We start from the raw sequence: 16,053 nt of genomic DNA, 5'->3' as shown, positions 1-16,053 counted from the left end.
TTTTATCTTGAATATTATTATAGATAGAGATAAACTGTAAAGAGCAACAATGTACAGCAAAGTAAGACCTTAAAATAAGTCAACATGACCTAAATGGTCAATTGAGCCAATAAGGAGTTATTGCCCTTTATAGTCATTTTTTAACAATTTTCATAAAATTTGTAAATTTTAACTAACATTTTCGATTGAAACTCTCAGGCCAAGTTCAATATAGATAGAATGATTGTAAGCAGCAAGAATGTTCAGTAAAGTAAGATGTTCAAACACATCACCATCATCAAAACACAATCTTGTCATGAATATGCGTCCTTTGTTTAATATTCACATAGACCAAGGTGAGCGACACAGGCTCTTTGGAGCCTCTAGTTTTATATCTTGCAAAACGAACCTCGATAAAATCCGGGAATATTATCAACATACCTGAATGTTCCTACTGCGAAAGGTGCGAAATAACTTACTAAATTAGCTTAATTATTTATTAAATAAAGGCAACAGTAGTATACCGCTGTTCAAACTCATAAATCCATGGACAAAAAACAAACTAAAACCGAGGGAAACGCATTAAATTTAAGAGGAGAACAATGACACAACACTAAAATGTAACACACACAGAAACGGACCAAGCATCAGACAAAACCCTACGAGAACAACAAATATAACAAAGTGACATGAGATTTTTACAAAAAAAGTAAATAATACAGTGAAATATAAAAACAATAATAAGAACACCCGATCGTTTTGGGTCTTTTTACGGTCACTTGAAACATTAAGGTAAATGGTACGACGAACAAAATGAATACATTCTTTTGGAAATTCGCCTAATATTCAGAATCTAATGCATTCTGGGTAATATTTTCTAAAACGTACCCCGAAACGTTGTGTTTGTATTGGTTTAAGGTTTCTCGGGACTATTCGATTGCGCATAATTTTTATGCATGAATTACAAAAGTATTTGTCGTCAATGCGATATATTTTTTTTTAATATTTTGATTGATTAGAAATGTTAAATCATTGTAGTTATGTGACTTATACTATAGAATATTTTCGTTATTATCCGTATTTTCTAAAGAGTCAAAATGACATGTTGTCCCTTTTCACCATCTTCCCTCCAAAATTTGGGTTTTAAGGCAAAATATTTTTTTTCCTTATCGGTGACATATGTTCTTTATTGGCTCATTCTCTGGAGCTATATTCTAGCTTTTCATATTACAGTTTTGGACCAATTGTCATAGAACGTTTTTTTGATTTTCCGATAAAAATATGTCAACACCTCTATTTGTCCTATCATTTCATTAAAAATGGTCCCTTTCACATACATGTTTAAAAGTTAAATTTTGAGCTTAAATGGTCCGTGACCCCCTATTTCTTTTCGACCAATTTGATTAATTTTCTTTGAAGAATAAAATAACCAAAAAAACGGCACTTTTGATAGAAACTTCGAAAAGGCCCGAGCCACCTTAAAACAATCTAAACAATGGAAAATGAACCAATCACGTAACGTTATTTTCGTTTTGGGGTACGAACAATGAGATTACTCATAGTCCTTTAGATTCTGAAAAGGCGAATTTTCAAATCGTTTAATCTTATCTTAATAATGATAAAAAGGAGGAATGAATTACATACAGATTTAAATTATTTAAGTTATGTTGGTACTGGTCGCTTTGTCGTGCTGAATGGCCAGTACAATCCGTATTTTGGCGGGAATTTGACAGTACGATAGGTACGACACTTGTACCTTGACTCTCCCTTTTGTATTTTTCGTCCTTCTTTTGTAGATAACACCAAAAAGATAAGAGAAGATACAATTTCATTTGAGTTCACTACGCGATGAATTGTATGAAATTATATAAATGTTAATATAAAAATTAAATGATTGTTTTTCTGTACTCACATTACGTAATACACCCAGTACACAACACAAAATAATATAAAAGATATAGGGAATATTACACGTGAAACATTGTCTATTGTCTCGGCTTTCTTGTGACCGGTCATCGGTTGCCTTGGAACATTCCTTTCCAACTTTTCCTGTGATAAGAAAATAAATGATGATTAATAATTATAAGGAAACAGTGTTTGTGTTAATTTCTAAATTAATCCCTTGCCTTCTTTGTTTTCTAATCGTCAATATGGAATGTAATCACAACATCAATAACATACTATCATATCAATAATCAATAATCTTACTGACTATCATAACATGTTGCATTTAGACTAGTGGCCTATTAAGTGATCAAGTTTGCTTTTTCAGAACCTACTTTCATTGATCTTTACAAAATATAAACGCCAACATTAACATAAACGAAAATTGTGAATGGAAATGGGATATGTGTCAAAGAGACAACAACCCGACCATAGAAAAAACAAAAGCAGAAGGTCACCAACAGGTCTCAATGTAGCGAGAAATTCCCGCACCCGGAGGCATCCTTCCGCTGTCAACTAAACAAATATATACTTGTAAGCTTTAATATATCTAGGAAATTCCAAATTAAATAAAAACATTGATAGACGAAATTTTAATCTGCTAACCGATTCCCTAGGCACGTTTGTTTTAACAAAGGGACATAACAATGATACTAACGCAAATTGAAATAAATCACGACTACCAATCCCAGATGAAAGATATATTGTCTCCAATGAAATTGGTTTTAACCAATCATTCTCCTAGAAATGCAAAGAGAGTAAAATAGTTCGAGATATTGCGCCGAAGATCAGGCTGATATTTTCAGATAGTGCGCTCTGTATCAGACTTCCTATGGAAAGAAGAGTCCTTTAACCAACAGGGAGTATTTCTTCATATTCCAACCAGAAGTGGCAAATGATTGTCGAGTGGCTGCGAATTCTAACATCGTGCACATAATACCGTGTATGTATATGTTCCGCGTCAAGATCAAGAAGGTGTGTAGCCAAATTACCTTGACAATGCATTTAGCATGACTAATTATACTTCAAGAGGCAACTTTAAAAATAAAGTTTAAAACAAGCTGTACAGAAACTAAAAAGGCATTCTTGCAGTCTTCTCCTTATTTTCCAAATGTGTATAAAGTATATTTAAATAAGTTAGACAAACAATATCTCCTTAGTTATATACTGAAATCTCGTCGAAGAATACCTACCAGACAAGGTTTACTTTCTACATTCCCTTTGAGTCTAACACTTTGAACTCGTCTGATCTGCCGCCGTTCCATTACGTTTACAAACGCAAATTCTAACAGCGCAGCAAATACAAACACTAAACAAGCTCCCATCCATACGTCTATAGCTTTAATGTATGATACTCTCGGAAGTGACGCAGTACCCGCTGATCTCTGCGTCGTCATTGTTAAAACAGTGAGAATTCCTAATGAAATTCGTGCTGGAACAGCGTCGATCGTCAACCAGAACGATACCCAGTAGAGTACAAAGAACTGTATCATATAATAACCAATGTCCCGTTCAAAGTGAAGATTCAGTTGTATACAACTAAATGATGCTGTAAAAAAACATGGTTCTGGTTAATAAAATAAAAATTGATAAAAAGTCTCAATCTTAACAAGTAAATGATTATGATGCTGTAAAAAACATGGTTTTGGTTGATAAACTGTTAGTTATCATGGTTATGTAAAAAAAAAAGTACATGTTTAACGTCAAGCGGCAAATATAACATGCACAATCCGAACTAGAACATATGATATATGATGGATTGGGACAGTTAGGCAGATGCGGTCATTATTTGTTTGCCCGTTAATTAATATCTCTATCACAGATTTCTTCGAATGTGATCTTGAATCGAAGCGTCAAACCTGTTCTCAATTCCTTGTTAATGACCTTAAGTGAACTTGACATGTCAAGAGTTATTGGCATTTCACGAAGAACTCGACTGGCTTGACTTAATGTGCAAGAACAACGTTCATGCCAAAATCGCGAAAGTCAATCAGGGTTTTTTTTCGTTTTTAAGTGCAGTGATTTTGTTTATAACTGTTTGTCTCATTTTCGTTTGTATAAAGACAATGAATTAATGTATCTGTCTGTTTTCAACGCATGGATTCGTGCACACATTCAGGAACCAAGAAATATTTTTGACAAGAAATAGCTGAAGCGATTTTGATTTCTTTTTTTTTTTTACCAAATATTATATTTTTACATTTGTTCTGTTATCAGTTATGGTGTAATTATATTATGGAAGATTGTTAAAATCATGAAAACTCACAAGGAACGCTGGGAACCAGGATCACTCAGAAACATGAAGAATCAGAAGCAATAAACCATAGAACCGGGGAAATCAGAATCACTTTAGGATTACGATAGAATAAAGTAAAAAATGATGCTTCATTCATATATAATTAAAGTGTATAGAAGGCATACATTGTACACAACCTAGTCTTTAGTTTTCTATGTTGCCTCTTGTTTACTATTGCTTTTTATTGTTTAAGCCATATAGTTGTCATTTTGTTTTCTATCTATGAGTTTGACTATGACCTCTGGTATCTTTCTCCCCTCTTTTGTGAGGTTAGATATGTTTAATTTGAACACTCAGTGTATACGGTTTTGTTCCATACACGTTTCACTGAAATATTGACAATTGTTCATTGCTCAATAAAGATGTCAAGTTGACACTAAATGACACGCATGATAAACGTACCATTTCCGTTTGTTCCATAGCTTTCATTACATTCCAATGTATCATTTCCAACCAATCAAAATTGTGGCAATTCAAATCTGTTACTTTTTTGAACCGCCGTATCTTTTTTCCATTTAAGGTGGTACCTAACACTACAGGGAGATAACTCTCTAATATCAGCTAAACGTTTTAATAACGTTGCCTTGTGAAGGCAATATAAAGCTTCACAATGATCAAAATTAGTATTTGTCAAACTGCTATATAACCAGTGTAATTTTTCTGACAAAACTGTTGGTTCAAAATTTTTGAAATTTTTATATTTTTGTTAAAGGGTCAAAGTAAATACTTTGACAAAATTTTATGAAAATTAAACGAGCCAAAATGATTTTAGTGAAAGTGTTGGGTACCACCTTAAATACTATTCCGTTAGTTGTAAATGCAACCGCAAAAAAACATATTAAGAATCAACTACTTAGTGTAAAATTAACTCTTTAAAAAGAAATTTTAAATAAAGGTTTCATAAAATGAATAATCAAAATCTCAGTATTTTTTTCTTTTCTTAACAATATCAATAAAATGTTAATTAGAATATAGTCCTTTGATTTCAAGTTTTATGTCATTAAATTCATTCTGCAGAATATGAGTAGATTACACTCAATATTGTTACATTAATGGTATGTTTTATTATCTTTGAGTGTCTTTTCTAGGTTTTTTTTAGGGGGGGGGTGTATATTTCGTATCTGCTTTCATTATGTCAAAATAAATACTCCAACAATGCATGCTAAAAAAGAAGATGTGGTATGATTGCCAATGAGACAAATCTCAACAAGAGACCAACTCACACAGAAAATAACAGGTATAGGGTCACCAGACGGCCTTTTATAATGAGCAATGCCCATACCGGCTGTAATATTAAGCTCCTGGATGTCACTGAATTTTCAGTCATTTAATCACTCTAAACTAGGTATTCCTCAGTGACCCATTCGTGTTTAAAAAGATTGTTACTGGACGTTGTTACGCAATCACCAAGCAATCAATTGATCGACTGAATGCTTTTGAAATTAAGAAACCTTCATGACAAGATAAGATAAGAAAAACTTTATTTTTAAATAACATAAAAACAGTGCATTTTGACATATAAAACAACCTGTAATACAAAGTTGAAATCTCATACACATAGCATGCAATACAAATAAGCAACACATTTTCGAATGAAGTAAAACCATGCTTGACCAGAGCAACCAAAAGCAGCTTAAATGATAAACATTTCAAGAATTATCTGCAAGCAGAACAGTGACATTCCAAACCGTTCCAGGACTGAACAAGACTTATAAAATGTGAAAAACTGTTTTCAGTCCTGAAATAGTTTGGAAGACTGTTCCATACAGTAGCAGCAGCACTGAATCTACGAGTCCAATAGACTTTGAAAACAGGCAATACATCGAATTAAATTTGAAATGTAACCCCCGACTCCCGTTCTTTTTTTTTTGTAGTTTATTTCGTTTTTAGTTGAAATACGTTAGTATTCTATCTATTACATATTCATCTGAACATTGAAGGGAAATAAGGAAATACTGCTTATTTAATGGTAAGGATAAACGCTTATCTTGTTTCGTTGCAACCACAGATGATTTCTATATGTGCTGGCAAAGTACATGTATCCCTTCTACGGCCTTTAATTTTCATAGATTATTTTTACAAAAGTTTTTAAATTAAGGTGGCGTTGTCAGTTTATATCCGACTTATGATTTTAAATGTTCCTTTGGTATCCTTCGCCAGCCTTTGGCTAATAACATGATTATTTAACCCAGCCGCAAGTTTGCGCCTGTCCCAAGTCAGAAGCCTCCGGCCTTTGTTAGTCTTGTATAACTTTTAATTTTAGTTTCTTGTGTATAATTTGAAGTTTAGTATGACGTCCATTATCACTGAACAAGTATAGATGTTTGTTTAGGGGGCAGCTGAAGGACGCCTCCATGTGCGGGAATTTCTCGCTGTATTGAAGACCTATAGGTGACCCTCTGTTGTTGTCTATCCTAAGTTCGGATTGTTGTCTCTTTGACACATTCCCCATTTTCTTTTTCAATTTTATTACATACATTTTAATAGATCATTTACTTATAAATTTTCACACATATACTTACAGCTTTGACGATACAATGAACATGTCTGGTCATCCATAGGATATTTATACAGATCCATGGGACAGGATGCTTACAAGGAAATCCTTGGGGAAAAATAACCTATTAGATTGGGCCATAGTTAAAAATCACCATTATAATCTATTAGATTGGGCAATAAATGATAATCACAAAAATAACCTATTAGATAGAGCCATAAATTATAGTCACAAAAATTAAGCTATTAGATTGGGCCATAAATTATAATCACAAAAATAACCTATTTGATTTGGCCATAAATTATAATCACAAAACTACCCTCTTAGATTGGGCCATAAATTTATTATAATCACAAAAATAACCTATAAGATTGGGCAATAAATTATAATCACAAAAATAACCTATGAGATTATGTCATCAATTAAAATCACAAAAATAACCTATTAGATTATGCCATAAATTAAAATCACAAAAGTAACCTTTTGGATTATGCCATAAATTAAAATCACAAAAATAACCTATTAGAGGTTGCCATCAATTAAAATCATAAAAATAACCTTTGGACCATAAATCAAAATCACAAAAATAATCTATAATTAGATTGGGCCAAAAATTATAATCACAAAAATAACCTATTAGATTGGGCCATAAATAAAAATCACCAGTATAACCTATTAGATTGGGCCATAAATTATAATCATAAAAATAACTTAAAACTAACTTTTATATTTACTTAGCTCTTCAGTGTTTATAATTATCGTAATCAACAACAAAACAACAACACGACGGATAACAGCCGATTTTATTGAAATAATTTCCTGAGGAACTTCTATTATATCTCATTATATACATACATAAGGGTTTTAGTTTAGATAATTTGGTATAGATTTTAGAGCTTCAAACTAGTTCACTAGATAGTCTCATTTTCTAGACCTGGGACTTATATGTGTATGTCATAAACGTTTATTTGATGTCAAAGATCCTGAATTGAACACAGATTGTTGACCTAAAACCAACCAATTTTGAGACGTATGCGTCTCTTGGTATGATTACCTTGACGTCAAGTCAAGGAGTCTCTGGTTTTTGTTAGTCTTGTATGTTTTAAATTGTAAATTTATTTTATAATTTGGATTTAAAACTGGTACACATTTTGTTAAGGGCCATTTGAAGCCCGCCTCTGGGCGAGGGATTTTCTCGCTTTGTTGAAGATATAAAAAAGAAGATGTGGTATGGTTGCCCTTGAGACAACTGTCCACAAAAGACCAAAATGACACAGACATTTACAACTAAATATCACCGTACGGCCTTCAACAATGAGCAAAGCCCATACCGTATAGTCAGCTATGAGGGCCCATAAGTGGCATTTGACTGCTTTCTGCTCTTTTGACATTGTTACTGTCTCCTTTACACATTCCACATTTCCATTCTCAATTTTTAAGAATTTTTGGTTCAGATCATGAAACTAAATCCTTTAATTTCCGTGAATATCAAGTAAGAAAATTTACTGCTTCAGTAACATCGTGTACTGCTAGTTGTGATAGATAATGCAAAATGTTTCAATCATTTTACCTTTAATAGTTAGATTTCATTTCATGGACATGTAGGTATGGATAGTCTGCTTTTACATCATAAAAATTCACAAAGAAGGTATACGCATATCAATAAACTGAACTCAATGCTAAGAACCATTAACGTACACTTAGAAAGAGAGCTTAATCTAGTGAAACACTTTTGTTAAGTTAGTCACATTTAACTTGAAATATCAATCATGTCTGTTACCAAACTGCACCGAGATCCTGAAACAAATGTCCAAGTTAAGTCTATTTAAAAAAGGATTCAATGGAAGTAAATTAGCTGATTACTGAAATAAATGTAGAATATGTCTATTAATCAAAGATGCCCCTGTTTGTGAAAAAAAATTGAGTAAACTTCCACATATAGATGCAGGATTGTACATAATTATACATTTTATTATATTTTATAACTTTTTTTCCAACTTATTAAAGCTTACCAACTTATTGATAATCACTTTCCTTTATATTTCTTTTAACATTCTGTTTAAAACAAAAAATTTCTTACACATACTTCACATGAACGTATTTCTTTCAAATCTGACATTATTAAAATGCCATTAAATAAAATTCAGTCGAACTTGATAATAAATGTGCAATCAAATGTATATGCAAGTCGTCAAGTGGCTAGATGCACATATCGTTAGCCATTTAAACAACACTTCTAGCATAGGCGGATCCAGGAGGGGTGGAGGCGGGGGTGGGGGGGGGCTTTGTGGGAAAAATTTTATTGATTATATAGGGATTCATTGAAGCATGAATGGAGCAATCAGAAGACGTAATGCACTTTCTTTTAAAAAAGTAACTCATTGGAAGGAGTGAGAAGGAAATTCATTATGCTACTAAGAAATCTACTAAATGATAAGATGAATGCTCTTCTTGTGGATGATTTATTTAACTTTGAAGATAATCTATTACAATTAATAATGGACTGTACGAAATTCCAGTTTTTAAAACTATTATGGACAAATATTGAGCGCCTGTCAAGCAGCTTATGTTTTGGTCTACATCAGAAGAGAACTAGTTTGTTACTATAAAGACTGTTCGTATAGTTTTCCAAGTTAAAGAGACATATCGTGCGTATTTTTTGAGTGTGATATAGATCATAATGATGAGCAAAGATTTAAACTGATTGTTAATTTGATTTTTTAAATAAATCAGTTAGGTGGTCTTTTTAACGCTTATATGATAGGTGATAACTTTACACTTTCTTTTTAGATTTTAAATGTTTACTAGTCGCTAAGTCATAAGTACAAATACCAATGTAATTATTCATTACCGTAAGTTTAAGAATTAACTATTCTGTAATTAGGTTCTCTGGTTAGGGGTACATACTACGTGCAGGTGTAAGGGTTAGATCTTACAGTTTGCATTTGATGAGTATGTTTAAGTAAAAGAAATGTGAAATAGACATTTGCTGAGCTGAGCAAGTTTTACAGTCAATGTGCATTGTGGATACATGTGATATATATATATATACTATCGATGAGGAGAGAGACTCAAGTGAGATAAAGGACAAAATAATAGTGGATGAATCTATCAAGTTTTAGATTTTAAAATATGACTGTATATATACAGTTTGAATTACTTTTAAATAAGTGTGGTGGCGGTGTATATAAGTGTATAACGATGATGTTTTTAATCCAATAGTGAATAATCAACAAATAAGGGATTCTACACTTCAAGAGGATTTTCCAACTGAAGTGGTTCATCTGATAAAGGTGGAAAATACAGAATAGGTAACAGGTAACAGGTAACAGGAGCGGGCCCCCCTTAGGAAAAATTCTGGATCCCCCACTGTCTAGAAATACATAAATAAGGGATGAGTCTAACAAGGGAAAAAAAAGAAAACAAAATGACTGAATTAAATAAAAGGATGTTCGATGTACTGTATACTTCGTTTTGTTTTAAAAATCTATACGATATTTTATTTTTATTTAGTTTCCTTATCAAAACAATTAAACAATTAACCAAACAACCCGGATGTTGAACCAGTTACCATGGTTTCGAACCAAAGAACCAAGGTTCAGAACCAGAAAACCCAGATGGAACCAAGGTTTAGAACCAGAGTGCCCGGATAGAACCTAATTGCATTCGGGATTCTCATGACTTTTTATACCTTCAATGTAATTTCCAAATAATTTATTTATTTACAAGATTGATCGTTTATATAAATATACAGCGTTAATTTCCATTGTTTAACGGGAGCGTACATTTTAAATGAATAAAATGAATGAAAACTACGGTTCATAGTTCGTGCATTGTGATAAAAAGTTCGTATGTATAATTACTTTCATTTGTTTCTTACTCTGTCTTGTATTGTTCTCGTCGTACTATTGCAAATATTCGATTGCATGATTGCATCAAGTGTTTCCATCAGTTAACCATAGTGATATCACATGGTAAGGTTAGAAATTAATCAAGTTAGCAAAATTTGATGCAGGAATGCAGATATTTAATTTGAATTTTCATTTAAAAGAACCAATTCATAAGAATGTTACTTATAAATATTAATATTTTTGCAAAAATTGATTATTTTTGTTTGTTTTTTATTTGTTTTTAAATTGCTATTTAAGGGGAGGTAACTCTAAAATAGTGCATTTTCTAAAGGATTTTACATGGAATTTTCCTATTTTGTATTTTAACCGGAAAAAAACTCACGGTGACCCTATCTTTTCTTTTGAGATTCTCAACGCATTGTCTGAAAGCTATCTTTTCCTTAAGTATTTAACAATTCTATCATTTTGTTTAGTTGTAAACCACAAAATGGTGGTTTTTCCTGTATAATCCTTACAAAATGTTTCATTTTGTCGCGTCCTGTAGCTTGAGAATATGTGCGGTGACCTATCATTTTTATGTTTTATTTCAAGATATATTAATAGATACCACGTTTTGGCAAAGTACGAACAAATTCTATCATTTTCATTTTAGACTCCCATACCACCTTAAGTGTTTTAATGTCTTATTTACCGTTTTAGTTTATTGACACAACTGCATGATCCGATTTTCAATTAACAGTGGCAAAGTAATCGTTGCAAAAAATCCTGCTCAAATTTTTGTAAAAGACGGTTTTAACTTTGAATTGTTGCGAGAGTTTATGTTATATGTTGAAGGAACGTGCATATAGTGACCAGAAATACAAGTACTGTTCATTGAGTTTAGATACATGTCTTCTGTTTCTGTCCCTAACCCATGTTTTCTGTATTTGGCATGTGTAGTGCATCATGCCATGAGACATTGGTACGTAATGAACTTTCGTGCAGGACTGCTTTTTTTTGGCATGGAACTCCTGACCAGACTTTGACTTTTTGACTCTTGACCTATGCACTGTGGGTGTGTCATCATGATACAGTGTGTTCCTTTGAATATTACCCTGACCTAAAGTATAATTATAAATTGACATTGCTTCTGAATTTTGAGCATGAAGATGTATTGTCATAAAATGGCGAATCTTGTGGCACGAGAAACTTCATATGATCTTGACATTTGCCGTCATTGTACAACTTGTATATTTTGTTTGAAGTATATGGAGAATCGTCTGATTGCACTCATATCCCATATTTTTATATCTATATTAAATATATGCACCGCAATCCTAAAAAATATGCAAGTTAATTCTAATAGAAGTAGAATCTAAAGGAAGTAAATAAACCGTTTACTGAAATAAATGTACAATATGTCTATGGGCCACAGATACCCCTGCATGTGAAAAGAAAACACAAGTAAACTCCACATATAGAAACAGGATTCACGTAGTTTTGACTGTTAAGTGACCATTTATATAAGCATTGTGTATAAGTTTCAAAACATTTGGTTAAGGCAAACTAAAGTTAAAGAACAGAAACAACAGATTAAGCATCTTTCCTATCTTAAGTCTACGTGTTGATATTTGTATCATTAGTACTTGTACCAACTTCTTATATCTAATAACTCTTGAACAGAAACACCACCCAATATCGAACTTGTTAGAACTGTGTTATGAGGTAATAAGCATTACGTATAAGGTTTAAAAATTTGAATGAGTCAAACTTATTTAAAACTAGAGGCTCTAAAGAGCCTGTGTCGCTCACCTTGGTCTATGTGCATATTAAACAAAGGACACAAATGGATTCATGACAAAATTGTATTTTGGTGATGGTGATGTGTTTGAAGTTCTTACTTTACTGAACGTTCTTGCTTCTTACAATTATATCTATAATGAACCTTGCCCATTAGTAACAGAGAAAAATATTTGGTAAAAATTTACATAAATTTACCGAATTAATGAAAATTGTTAAAAATTTACTATAAATGCAATAACTCCTTAAGGGGTCAATTGACCATTTAGGTCATGTTGACTTATTTGTAGATCTTACTTTGCTGAACATTATTGCTGTTTACAGTTTATCTCTATCTATAATAGTATTCAAGATAATAACCAAAAACGGCAAAATTTCTTTAAAAATTACCAATTGGAGGGCAGCAGGCCAACAACTGATTGTCCAATTCATCTGAAAATTTCAGGGCAGATAGATATTGACTTGATTAACGTTTTAACTTCTTGTCAGATTTGCTCTAAATGCTTTGGTTTCAGAGTTATACATGTAAGCCAAAATCTACATTTTACCCCTGTTCTATTTTTAGCCGTGGCGGCCATCTTGGTTGAATGGCCAGGTCATCGGACACATTTTTCAAACTAGATACCCCAAAGATGATTGTGGCCAAGTTTGGATTAATTTGGCTCAGTAGTTTCAGAGGAGAAGATTTTTGTAAAAGTTTACTTAGATTTATGAAAAATGGTTAAAAATTGACTATAAAGGGCAATAACTCCTAAAGGGGTCAACTGACCATTTCGGTCATGTTGACTTATTTGTAAATCTAACTTTGCTGAACATTATTGCTGTTTACAGTTTATCTCTATCTATAATAATATTCAAGATAATAACCAAAAACAGCAAAATTTCCTCAAAATTACCAATTCAGGGGCAGCAACCCAACAACAGGTTGACCGATTCATCTGAAAATTTCAGGGCAGATAGATCTTGACCTGATAAACATTTTTAGCCATGTCAAATTTCCTCAAAATGCTTTGGTTTTTGAGTTATAAGCCAAAAACTGCATTTTACCCCTATGTTCTATTTTTAGCCGTGGCGGCCATCTTGGTTGGTTGACCGGGTCACGCCACACATTTTTTAAACTAGATACCCCAAAGATGATTGTGGCCAAGTTTGGATTAATTTGGCTCAGTAGTTTCAGAGGAGAAGATTTTTGTAAAAGATTACTTAGATTTATGAAAAATGGTTAAAAATTGACTATAAAGGGCAATAACTCCTAAAGGGGTCAACTGACCATTTCGGTCATGTTGACTTATTTGTAAATCTAACTTTGCTGAACATTATTGCTGTTTACAGTTTATCTCTATCTATAATAATATTCAAGATAATAACCAAAAACAGCAAAATTTCCTCAAAATTACCAATTCAGGGGCAGCAACCCAACAACCGGTTGACCGATTCATCTGAAAATTTCATGGCAGATAGATCTTGACCTGATAAACATTTTTACCCCATGTCAGATTTCCTCTAAATGCTTTGGTTTTTTAGTTATAAGCCAAAAACTGCATTTTACCCCTATGTTCTATTTTTAGCCGTGGCGGCCATCTTGGTTGGATGACCGGGTCACGCCACACATTTTTTAAACTAGATACCCCAATGATGATTGTGGCCAAGTTTGGTTTGATTTGGCCCAATAGTTTCAGAGAAGAAGATTTTTGTAAAAGCTAACGACGGACGACGGACGCCGGACGACGGACGCCAAGTGATGAGAAAAGCTCACTTGGCCCTTTGGGCCAGGTGAGCTAAAAAACGAAAACGCAAATTCAGCATTTTCTATGTTTTTAAAGGAACATGATAACTCTTGAACGGTAAAAGTGACGCTACCAAATTTTTAATTCATTTTTTTGTATGTGGAAATAACCATTGTCCCAGGTTAGGGAGATGGTGAAGACCACGCTAACATGTTCAACCCCGCCCTATTTAGTATGCATGTGCCTGTCGCAAGTCAGTGGCCTATACATTTGTCCATTTCTTTCCTCGTTTGAATTTCGTTTTATCGTGTTTTTTTCTATTTTCGTGATGTTATAATATTGTTTCATCCGGCTGCAAATGTTTGCACCTGTCCTAATTCAGGAATCTGATGAGTAGTTATCGTTTGTTTGTGTAATTTATACGTTTTTCTCGTTTCTCGTTTTTTTATTTAGATTAGACCATTGGTTTTCTCGATTGAATTGTTTTACACTAGTAGTTTTGGGGCCCTTTATAGCTTGTGGTTCGATGAAAGCCAAGGCTCCGTATGAAGGCCGTACATTGACCTATAATGGTTTACTTTTATAAATTGTTATTTGGATAGAGATTTGTCTCATTGGCACTCATACAACATCTTCTATACCTATTTGCTCATTGTTGAAGACCGTATGGTGACATATAGTTGTTAATTTCTGTGTTACCTGGTCTCTTGTGGAGAGTTCTAACTTCATCGGCGCTCATGTCACATGAGGTGAAGGGCGGGGATACTGCTAGCATGTTTAATCCGCCGCATTCTGTTGGTATGTACCTGTCACAAATCAGGAGAATCCAATTCATGAATTGTCGTTTATTTATGTGTTACATATTTGTTTTTGTTCATTTTTTGTACATAACTTGACCGTTTCTTTTCTCGGTGCTTTTTATAACTCGCATTCAAAAAAAATAAAAAATGAAAATATCAGGATAAAAACGTTAAAAATTGAATAAGAATGCGAAGTCATATGTTATAGGACTACCCTATGGACAAGTCATGAGATGTTCCGAAAACTGTAAATATTACCTTTTTGCACTCGGCCTAATCACTCATTCCATATCAAAATCAGTTTAAATACAACGTGTCCAAAAAATTATTTCACCTCTCTTCTTTCATTTCCACCCCAAAAAATTCTAAGAAATGAGTGAGGAAGAGAAAGAAAAAAAATTAAGGAAAAATACACTCTAATTAAAAGGAACTATATTCGTACAACTAAAAAATGTATCAATCAACAACTACATGTATGACTATCTAGAATGTAAAATTTTACAGGTCACAGGTTCAGAATTCTTTTTTTTTGTCAGAATCTTAAATAGCACAAAATTGAAGTGAAGATTAAAAAAACTTTGAAAATGGGCCTAATGAATTGAATACAATGCAATTTGTTCTATTTCTATTAGTTAGAATCCTTATAATTACTAAATAACAGCTAAATTTCTTTTCCTGTGAACACACATGCAACACTGATAAATATAAGACATATTTCTTAAACATAATTAATAGGCTTAGGTGCACAACGAGATGAACAGACAAAGACAAGCGAAAACTGAAAATAAACACATCCATATAAAATAGAAAAATATGTAACGAGCAATACCTTTTTATGCTAGATTAATTGTATAAAATTAGTAGACATAATTGAATCTTATTTACAATCCTTGAGATTAAAATGAAACTAGTTAACGAAAATTCTATCCATGTTAGAATCATGCAAAATCTAGTTCATATTTTGAAAGCTTGCATGTGATATTTTCGTATACCACCCCCCACCCCCTCCCCCTAAATAGAACGTCCCAGGTGAGATAGAAATTCTTATTGCAAAATAAAACTAATTCTCGGGAGATTTATATCACGATAACCTATTGAATCTATTTAAAGAATGACTGTAATATTTTTTCTGTCTATAAAGAAATAACATCAAAAATGGTGTGCACACTGAATAACCCTA

At 32.7% G+C, this 16,053-nt stretch overlaps 1 pseudogene; it reads right to left on the bottom strand.

Annotated features, from left to right (window-relative positions):
• Positions 1 to 508: 508 nt before the first annotated feature.
• Positions 509 to 14,848, bottom strand: LOC134687771 (glycine receptor subunit alpha-2-like; annotated as a pseudogene).
• Between the last annotated feature and the right edge of the window lie 1,205 nt (positions 14,849 to 16,053).

This window comes from Mytilus trossulus, chromosome 10, assembly GCF_036588685.1.
Source record: "Mytilus trossulus isolate FHL-02 chromosome 10, PNRI_Mtr1.1.1.hap1, whole genome shotgun sequence".
NCBI lineage: Eukaryota > Metazoa > Mollusca > Bivalvia > Mytilida > Mytilidae > Mytilus > Mytilus trossulus.
Note: the sequence above shows the minus strand (reverse complement) of the source record. Positions and strands in the feature narration are given on the sequence as shown.